The sequence below is a fragment of the Coregonus lavaretus genome, assembly GCF_964263955.1.
Source record: "Coregonus lavaretus genome assembly, chromosome: 10".
NCBI lineage: Eukaryota > Metazoa > Chordata > Actinopteri > Salmoniformes > Salmonidae > Coregonus > Coregonus lavaretus.
Window position 1 is genome coordinate 23,756,277 of NC_139997.1, and position 10,985 is coordinate 23,767,261.

Here is a 10,985-nt window from a genome sequence, read left to right on the forward strand (position 1 = left end):
GTGTTTGGGATCATTGTCATGCTGAAAGACCCAGCCACGTTTCATCTTCAATGCCCTTTCTGATGGAAGGAGGGTTTCACTCAAAATCTCACGATACATGGCACCATTCATTATTTCCTTTACACGGATCAGTCGTCCTGGTCCCTTTGCAGAAAAACAGCCCCAATGCATGATGTTTCCACCCCCATGATTCACAGTAGGTATGGTGTTCTTTGGATGCAACTCAGCATTCTTTGTCCTCCAAACACGACGGGTTGAGTTTTTACCAAAAAGTTATATTTTGGTTTCATCTGACCATATGAGATTCTCCCAATCCTCTTCTGGATCATCCAAATGCACTCTAGCAAACTTCAGACGGGCCTGGACATGTACTGGCTTAAGCAGGGGGACACGTCTGGCACTGCAGGATTTGAGTCCCTGGCGGCGTAGTGTGTTACTGATGGTAGGCTTTGTTACTTTGGTCCCAGCTCTCTGCAGGTCATTCACTAGGTCCCCCAGTGTGGTTCTGGGATTTTTGCTCACCGTTCTTGTGATCATTTTGACCCCACGGGGTGAGATCTTGCGTGGAGCCCCAGATCGAGGGAGATTATCAGTGGTCTTGTATGTCTTCCATTTCCTAATAATTGCTCCCACAGTTGATTTCTTCAAACCAAGCTGCTTACCTATTGCAGATTCAGTCTTCCCAGCCTGGTGCAGGTCTACAATTTTGTTTCTGGTGTCCTTTGACAGCTCTTTGGTCTTGGCCATAGTGGAGTTTGGCGAGTGACTGTTTGAGGTTGTGGACAGGTGTCTTTTATACTGATAACAAGTTCAAACAGGTTCCATTAATACAGGTAACGAGTGGAGGACAGAGGAGCCTCTTAAAGAAGAAGTTACAGGTCTGTGAGAGCCAGAAATCTTGCTTGTTTGTAGGTGACCAAATACTTATTTTCCACCATAATTTGCAAATAAATTCATTAAAAATCCTACAATGTGATTTTCTGGAGAAAAAAAATGCTCAATTTGTCTGTCATAGTTGACGTGTACCTATGATGAAAATTACAGGCCTCTCTCATCTTTTTAAGTGGGAGAACTTGCACAATTGATGGCTGACTAAATACTTTTTTCCCCCACTGTATGTTCTTTTCACTGGACTCCTTCCAACTTTCATTGACCAACGTATGAAGATACTCAGGTAGACTAATTCACCTTTTTACAGAATGGCATTACAGAATTTGCCATTCCATATGTGGAAACATTGGTACTGCAACATGTTAACACCACCTTTTCACATGTGAGGAGAATAACTATATTTCACCACCACATGTGAAACTGCAAATTTGATTTTCAAATGTTCAAATTCATTCACATGGTCCTCTGTAGCTCAGTTGGTTGAGCAAGGCTCTTGCAACATCAGGATAGTGGGTTTGATTCCCGTGACCACCCATATGTAAAAATGTATGCATGCATGACTAAGTCGCTTTGGATAAAAGCTTCTGCTTAATGGCATATATTACTGTACATTTGATTGCTTTTCACATGGGAACTTCTAAAAAGTAAAAGTGAGATTTTCATGTGGGGCTTTCTTACATGTGAAACTGCAAATGTGATTTTTACATGTGATTGTTAAAAACGCAAATTTCACATGTGAACATGTGAACTCTAAATTTGATACATGTGAAAATATGGTTTAATGTGAAATTTAAGCTCAAATGTTTATTTTGACATGTTTCTTTGTAAGGCTTAATGATGTAGAATTGCATTAAATGCGTTTATGAAAGGCCACATTTTTTCTGGACCCAGCAAAAAATAAATAATGTGTCCACAGCACCCCCAACTCAAAACATCTTCCCGCGGCTATGCCTCAAGGGAATGAGCGGGCGGCATGGCGCAATGAGGTATATGACATATAAGCAACACTGGTCATGAAATCCCTCTAATGTAAATGTGTCTTCTTTCTCTTCAAAATCATTGTCATTCACGGCAAAGGCTTTTCATATATCCAGTTGCACAAGCATCCATTTGATTTATGACTCCAGTTTATCTGCTGGATGCAAATAGCAAGCACTCTGGAGTCGCACGCATATGATTCATTGTATTGAAGCACGAGGCCGAGTCGACAGAATCGCTGGGAAAAAAAGAGTTGTCTTAGACCAATGTGATTTGAATTCCAAATTACTTTCAACAGGTTTTACAGTCAAAAGTTTGGACACACCTACTCATTCAAGGGTTTTTCTTTATTTTTACTATTTTCTACATTGTAGAATAATAGTGAAGACATCAAAACTACGAAATAACACATATGGAATAATGTAGTAACCAAAAAAGTGTTAAACAAATCAAAATATATTTTATATTTGAGATTCTTCAAAGTAGCCACCCTTTGCCTTGATGACAGCTTTGCACACTCTTGGCATTCTCTCAACCAGCTTCTTGAGGTAGTCACCTGGAATGTATTTCAATTAACAGGTGTGCCTTGTTAAAAGTTAATTTGTGGAATTTCTTTCCTTCTTATTGAATCTGAGCCAATAATTTGTGTTGTGACAAGGTAGGGGTGGTATTCAGAAGATAGCCCTATTTGGTAAAAGACCAAGTCCATATTATGGCAAGAACAGATCAAATAAGCAATTACTTTAAGACATGAAGGTTAGTCAATCCGTAAAATGTCAAGAACTTTGAAAGTTTCTTCAAGTGCAGTCGCAAAAACCATCAAGCGCTATGATGAAACTGGCTCTCATGAGGACCGCCACAGGAAAGAAAGACCCAGAGTTACCTCTGCTGCAGAGGATAAGTTCATTAGAGTTAACTGCACCTAAGATGGCAGCCCAAATAAATGCTTCACAGAGTTCAAGTAACAGACACATCTCAACATCAACTGTTCAGAGGAGACTGCGTGAATCAGGCCTTCATGGTCGAATTGCTGCAAAGAAACCACTACTAAAGGACACCAATAATAAGAAGAGACTTGCTTGGGCCAAGAAACATAAGCAATGGACATTAGACCGGTGGAAATCTGTCCTTTGGTCTGATGAGTCCAAATGTGAGATTTTTGGTTCCAACCACTGTGTCTTTGTGAGATAAAGAGTACGTGAACGGATTATCGCCGCATGTGTGGTTCCCACCGTGAAGCATGGAGGAGAAGGTGTGATGGTGTGGGGGTGCTTTGCTGGTGACACTGTCTGTGATTTATTTAGAATTCAAGGCACACTTAACCAGCATGGCTACCACAGCATTCTGCAGCGATACGCAATCCCATTTGGTTTGTGCATAGTGAGACTATCATTTGGTTTTCAACAGGACAATGACCCAAAACACACCTCCAGGCTGTGTAAGGGCTATTTGACCAAGAAGGAGAGTGATGGAGTGCTGCATCAGATGACCTGGCCTCCACAATCACCCAACCTCAACCCAATTGAGATGGTTTGGGATGAGTTGGACCGCAGAGCGAAGGAAAAGCAGCCAACAAGTGCTCAGCATATGTGGGAACTCCTTCAAGACTGTTGGAAAAACATTCCTCATGAAGCTGGTTGAGAGAATGCCAAGAGTGTGCAATGCTGTCATCAAGGCAAAGGGTGGCTACTTTGAAGAATCAAAAATATATTTTCATTTGTTTAACAATTTTTTGGTTACTATGTGATTCCATATGTGTTATTTCATAGTTTTGATGTCTTCACTATTATTCTACAATGTAGAAAATAGTAAAAATAAAGAAAAACCCTTGAATGAGTAGGTGTGTCCAAACTTTTGACTGGTACTGTATGTGTCAAGCTCCATTGACAACTTTGAAGGTAAGAAGCTACTTTAGCTAGCTAGCTAGCTACCTTGCATTGCAAACATAATTTCATATTGACTGTTTAACCCTTTCCTGTCTGACCATTCTAATATCCAATACATGTTCTGTCTGTTTGTCTTTTTTTCTCAGTATCAAACAAAGATCATAAAAGTCAGCGTCAGGGTGAACTATTATAGGTCAATGAGAAAAAATTAGAAGCCACACAGCTTGAGTGTAGGCGTGCAAGATTAAGGATAAATAGGAAGCTAGTTCTCACTCATGTTCTGGGGATTCAGTGTTGCTAGTTAGCTATATATGTAACATTTTATAGACAGGTTAAATGTTATATCATATTCTATCATAGCCAACATGTGCATAATGGCATGCAATTGAATCTAGCATAGTGTCCCCAGACACTGTTTTGAGGATTTCTGTTCCATGTTTTTGTTCCACTCTGTTCCACCTCTTATTTTCATCTGAATTAACAATACTAACCATAAACATTCTTTACAGCCTTTAAATGAGTCAGTTGAGACAGTGATTGAAGAACCTAGTTTGGCTACAAATTAGAACGCGTGTCCAATATATACTGAACAAAAACAATGTATGTAACATGCAACAACTTCAAAAGTTTTACTGAGTTACAGTTCATATAAGGAAATCAGTCAATTGAAATGAATTAATTAGGCCCTAATCTATGGATTTTACATGACTGGGAATACAGATATGCATCTGTTGGTAACATACACCTTAAAAAAAGGTAGGGGTGTGGATCAGAAAACCAGTCAGTATCTGGTGTGACCACCATTTGCCTCATGCAGCGCGACATATCTTCTTCGCATAAAGTTGATCAGGCTGTTGATTGTGGCCTGTGGAATGTTGTCCCACTCCTCTACAATGGCTGTGCAAAGTTGCTGGATATTGGCGGGAACTGAAACACACTGTTATACACGTTGATTCAGAGCATCCCAAACATGCTCAATGGTGACATGTCTACTGAGTATGCAGGCCATGGAAGAACTGGTACATTTTCAGTTTCCAGGAATTGTGTACAGATCCTTACAACATGGGGCTGTGCATTTTCATGCTGAAACATGAGGTGAAGGCGGCGGATGAATGGCACGACAATGGGCGTCAGGATCTCGTCACGGTATCTCTGAGCATTCAAATTTCCATTGATAAAATATAATTGTGTTCATTGTCCGTAGCTTATGCCAGCCCATACCATAACCCCACCGCCCCCATGGGGCATTCTGTTCACAACGTTGACATCAGAAAACCGCTCGCCCACACAACGCCATATACGCGGTATGCGGTTGTGAGGTCGGTTGGACATAGTGCCAAATTCTCTAAAACAACATTGGAGGCGGCTTATGGTAGAGAAATTGACATTAAATTATCTGGCAACAGCTCTGGTGGACATTCCTGCAGTCAGCATGACAATTGCACGCTCCCTCAAAACTTGAGTCATTGTGATGTGTGACAAAGCACATTTTAGAGTGGCCTTTTATTGTCACCAGCACAAGGTGCACCTGTGTATTGATCATGCTGTTTAATCAGCTTCTTGATATGCCACACCTATTAGGTGGATGGATTATCTTGGCAAAGGATAAATGCTCACTAAAAGGGATGTAAACAAATTTGAGCACAGAATCTGAGAGACATTTTCTGGGATCTTTTATTTCAGCTCATGAAACATGGGACCAACAATTTGTTGCGTTTATATTTTTGTTCAGTGTATATAATATATAAAATTGCTCCATATTATGTGAACATGCTAATGTCACATATACATACACTACATTACCAAAAGTATGTGGACACCTGCTCGTCGAACATCTCATTCCAAAATCATGGGCATTAATATGGAGTTGGAACCCCCTTTGCTGCTATAACAGCCTCCACTCTTCTGGGAAGGCTTTCCACTTGATGTTGGAACATTGCTTGGCATTGCGCATGGTGGTCTTAGGCTTGTGTGCGGCTGCTCTTCCATGGAAAACCATTTCATGAAGCTCCCGACGAACAGTTCTTGTGCTGACGTTGCTTCCAGAGGCAGTTTGGAACTCGGTAGTGAGTGTTGCAACCGAGGACGGTCCCGTTCTATGAGCTTGTGTGGCCTACCACTTAGCGGCTGAGTCGTTGTTGCTCCTAGATGTTTCCACTTCCCAATAACCGCACTTACAGTTGACCTGGCAGCTCTAGCAGGGCAGAAATTTGATGAACTGACTTGTTGGAAAGGAGGCATCCTATGACGGTGCCACGTTGAAAGTCATTTAGTTCTTCAGTAAGGCCATTCTACTGCCAATGTTTGTCTATGGAGATTGCATGGCCGTGTGCTCAATTTTATACACCTGTCAGCAACGGGTGTGGCTAAAACGTGTGTCCACATACTTTTGTATATATAGTGTATATGCAGTATGAGTCCATTGATTATCATTGTCTCAACTTGCTACCTTTCCTTAATTAATCATATCTTAACTTACTTAACTTTCTGCCTACATTATTTCTATAACATTTGAATGAAATGTGACATATTTTTGCCATAAATTACATTCTACACCTTTACTTACTGTTACGGATCGTGTTGAAGGACTCGCGCCCTGTGGTGTTATCACATGCAGGCTGTTCATGTGTAGCTAGTACAGCTTTATGAAACCATATACAGTGCATTCGGAAAGTATTCAGACCTCTTGACTTTTTTCAAATGTTGTTATTCTAAAATGGATTTAAACAAAAAATAAATCTCATCAATCTACCCACAATACCCTTAATGACAAAGCAAAAACTGTTTTTTAGAAATTTTAGCAAATGTATTAAAAATAAAAGAAATATCACATTTACATAAGTATTCAGAACCTTTACTCAGTACTTTGTTGAAGCACCTTTGGCAGCGATTTCAGCCTTGAGTCTTCTTGGGTATGACGCTACAAGCTTGGCACACCTGTATTTGGGGAGTTTCTCCCATTCTTCTCTGCAGATCCTCTCAAGCTCTGTTAGGTTGGATGAGGAGCGTCGCTGCACAGCTATTTTCAGGTCTCTCCATCTCTCATTGAGAGCCTTATCCCGAAGCCACTCCTGCATTGTCTTGGCTGTGTGCTTAGGGTCGTTGTCCTGTTGGAAGGTGAACATTTGCCCCAGTCTGAGGTCCTGAGCGCTCTGGAGCAGGTTTTCATCAAGGATCTCCCTGTACTTTGCTCCATTCATCTTTCCCTCGATCCTGACTAGTCTCCCTGCCGCTGAAAAACATTCTAACAGCATGATGCTGCCACCACCATGCTTCACTGTAGGGATGGTGCCAGGTTTCCTCCAGAAGTGATGCTTGGCATTCAGGCCAAAGAGTTCAATATTGGTTTCATCAGACCAGAAAATCTGGTTTCTCATGGTCTGAGAGTCCTTTAGGTGCCTTTTGGCAAACTCCAAGCGGGCTGTCATGTGCCTTTTACTGAGGAGTGGCTTCCGTCTGGCCACTCTACCATAAAGGCCTGATTGGTGGAGTGCTGCAGAGATGGTTGTCCTTCTGGAAGGTTCTCCCATCTCCACAGAGGAACTCTGGAGCTCTGTCAAAGTGACCATTGGATTCTTGGTCAGCTCCCTGACCAAGGCCCTTCTCCCCCGATTGCTTAGTTTGACTGGGCGGCCAGCTCCAGATAGAGTCTTGGTGGTGGCAAATCTGTGTGTGGATTAGTGATGCGCGGGTTGACTCATAACCTGCAGGCCCCGCAGCTGGGCGGGCAGGTTTAGGGTCACGAAATAGTGTGTGGATGAAGGGCAGCTGGGTGGCGGGCGGGTTGAATAAAAAGAAAACAATGCATAAAAAATCCATAAATGTGTAATTATTGTGCAATTCATATCTATAGGCTACATTGAGGTTTTTCTTTAATTATTTTTATCTGGCATTTAGTGCGTAGCCTAAGCTTTAGTACAGGCCAAATGCCAAATGCTTTTGGGAACTTGGAAGAAAAATGTATTGTTGATCCACTGAGTCAAAAAGGACAATGTCGGAGTTTAATTCAATAAGAGAAAAGCTGCGGAATGCAGAATTGAAAATAAATTGAAGAGAGGGCCAGAACAGTAATCTAATGTTTGGGAAAGATTTGGTAAAGTGGTAAAAGAGGATGATAGCAGTGCCGGCTATGTTATGTGGGATGATTGTGAGGTGCTATACAAATTCGACAGTCACAAGACGGGGACTTCAAAATGGCAAGTCAAGGGAACTGTACTGTTCAGATGAGTTAAATGGAATAGTAGCCTAACTGAAATCTGGACACAGACTGTAGGTCTATATCCTCTCACATAGCCTAATATAATATTAACTCCTGCAGAATTAAGCATTTCTTGCATTTTCTCTCCAGTCCCTAAACGTATTTGCTGCTTGAGAGAAGCAGAGATGAAAGTGGAAAGAGAAAACAAACTTTACCAATGTCAACTAGATTGAAGCATTCATTCTATCGATTTATGACATTATTCTGGTGAACAAGGATTTATTTCGTTTTCTAGGGCAACAAGTAATGACAGAAGAGAAGATGCTTGTATCTAATTATAGACAAGTTGACTAACAAATAGCCTACCAAAATGTAGGAAATTATAAGTAGAAACATAATCTAAAAAAGGCATGTCAAAAATACGTTCCGCCATTTCTGACTGTACAGCGCATTTTCTATATTTGCGAGTTAGAGGTCGGGTGCGGGCATCAGATTTTCACTTTATCACATATAGTCGGGCGGTTGCAGATGGGTTATTAGCAATTGCAGGCGGGTGCAGGTGAACAAACAGCTGACCCGCGCATCACTAGTGTAGATAGATAGCATGTCAGATTGTTGGAGACCACCTGGGATATGGCTCACAACATGAAGGCGCTACAAAAGAGCAGAGCACCGCCCTGGCATTTTATGCGGACCAGCCAACACACCGACATACACACACACACCCCATCCCCACACATACACCCTGACCCTTCACACCCTTCTTACACACAGGCAGTATTCTCAACGGTGGAAAAAGTACCCAATTGTGTTACTTGAGTAAAAGTAAAGATACCTTAATAGAAAATGACTCAAGTAAAAGTGAAAGTCACCCAGTAAATACTACTTGTGTAAAAGTCTAAAAGTACACACTCCAACACTTAGACATCATTTACAAACTCAGCATTTGTGTTTAGTGAGTCCGCCACATCAGAGGCAGTAGGGATGACCAGGGATGTTCTGTTGATAAGTGTGTGAATTGGACCATTTCCCTGTTCTGCTAAGCATTCAAAATGTAACGAGTACTGTCTCCCGAGTGGCGCAGTGGTCTAAGGCACTGCATTGCAGTACTAGCTGTGCCACTAGAGATCCTGGTTCGAATCCAGGCTCTGTCATAGCTGGCCGCGACCAGGAGACCCATGGGGCGGCGCACAATTGGCCCAGGGTAGGGGAGGGAATGGCCGGCAGGGATGTAGCTCAGTTGGTAGAGCATGGTGTTTGCAACGCCAGGGTTGTGGGTTTGATTCCCATGGGGGGCCAGTATAAAAAAAAAGTATGCACATTACTAACTGTAAGTCGCTCTGGATAAGAGCGTCTGCTAAATAATGTAATGTACTTTTGGGTGTCAGGGAAAAAGTACATTATTTTCTTGAGGAATGTAGTGAAGTAAAAGTAAAAGTTGTCTAAAATATAAATAGTAAAGTACAGATACCACTAAAAACTACTTAAGTAGTACTTTAAAGTATTTTTACACCACTGGTAGTGCTGACACATAACATTGGCAGTACAGTACAGCGTTTCTCAACCATTTCTGTACCAGTGATTGCTGAGACAGACATGGTCCTCCTCCTCTTTTTTAACCAGATCTCTCTCTCTCTCTCTCTCTCTCTCTCTCTCTCTCTCTCTCTCTCTCTCTCTCTCTCTCTCTCTCTCATCTCTCTCTCTCTCTCTCTCTCTCTCTCTCTCTCTCTCTCTCTCTCTCTCTCTCTCTCTCTCTCTCTCTCTCTCTCTCTCTCTCTCTCTCTCTCTCTCTCTCTCTCTCTCTCTCTCTCTCTCTCTCTCTCTCTCTCTCTCTCTCTCTCTCTCTCTCTCTCTCTGCCATGTACGTTATACAGTTTTTCTCGATTGCTAAGACACATTTCTTGAAAGCTGCTCTCCTTTTCTCTTAACTTTGAACACAAAACCCAATTTTCAAGCTACATTCACAAAACCTCAGACTCTTCTTGCAAAACCAAACTTTCACCTCAAAACAGTTCAATCTGTGCTCAAAACTGAACTATGTTGTCAAATCGTGCCCCGAGTCAATCAAAATAAAAAACACTACTGAACAGTCACTAAACACTACGTAGAAAAATAGAAAACACAATGCTCAGGTGTTAGGTTGGGTGGGGGACTCAGGTGCAGAGACGGACACACGGACAAAGAGGGTGAATTAGGATGTAGTTTATTCAGCGTGTATTGGCAGAGAGAAGCAGTTCAGGGTGGAGTAGCTTCAGGCCGGGGTAGGAGCTGAGTGGGGTGGAGAGCCAGTAGTCCTGAGAGCTGGATGACGAGGATATCAGACAACAGAGGAGCAGGTTGCGGCGTGGGAATGGCAGGCAGGCAGGCAGCAGGAACAGACGGGATCTGGTCGAAGGAGAGACAGGTTACAAACGTGGCAGAAACAACTATAATACTGAGAGAGTACAACTAAACTGAGATTGCTGTACGGAGCCAAGTTACCACAGGTGGTGTAGGAACGAACTGGCGCTGGAGAGGTGTCCAGCCCGGGTAGATAACTGCTGGTTGATTGGTGACAATGAGCTGCAGCTGGATGTAACTGATCTTGTGAGAGAATGGCCACGCCCCCTGACCTAGATCCTCTGACTGGGCTGCACAGCAGGGGAAGACAGACACAAACAACACACACAGGGGAAAAAGGGAAAGGAAAACAAGCGGGGACAGGACCAACAGTGCCGGACCGTAACAGTACCCCCCCCTCAACGGGCGCCACCCGGCGACCCACCCGGCTTGTCAGGGTGGTCCCTATGGAAATCAGCCACCAGCTGCGGATCCAGTATAAACCGTCGGGGAATCCAGGACCTCTCCTCGGGACCGTATCCCTCCCAGTCCACCAGGTACTGAAGCCCTCTTCCACGCCTCCGGACATCCAGCAGTCTCCGCACCGTGTAGGCTGGATGGTCGTCAATAATACGCGGTGGCGGAGGGGGATCCACAGGCGGACACAAAGGGCTGGAGGAGACCAGCTTCAGCTGGGACACGTGAAATGTAGG

At 42.9% G+C, this 10,985-nt stretch overlaps 1 long non-coding RNA gene across 1 annotated transcript; it reads right to left on the reverse strand.

Moving 5' to 3' along the window:
- Nucleotides 1–10,139: 10,139 nt before the first annotated feature.
- LOC311135960 lies at nt 10,140–10,575 on the reverse strand. The gene is made up of 2 exons (XR_014613833.1): nt 10,435–10,575; nt 10,140–10,338 (listed from the first exon to the last, which is right to left on the reverse strand). It is a non-coding gene; the product is annotated as an uncharacterized lncRNA (long non-coding RNA).
- Nucleotides 10,576–10,985: the final 410 nt, after the last annotated feature.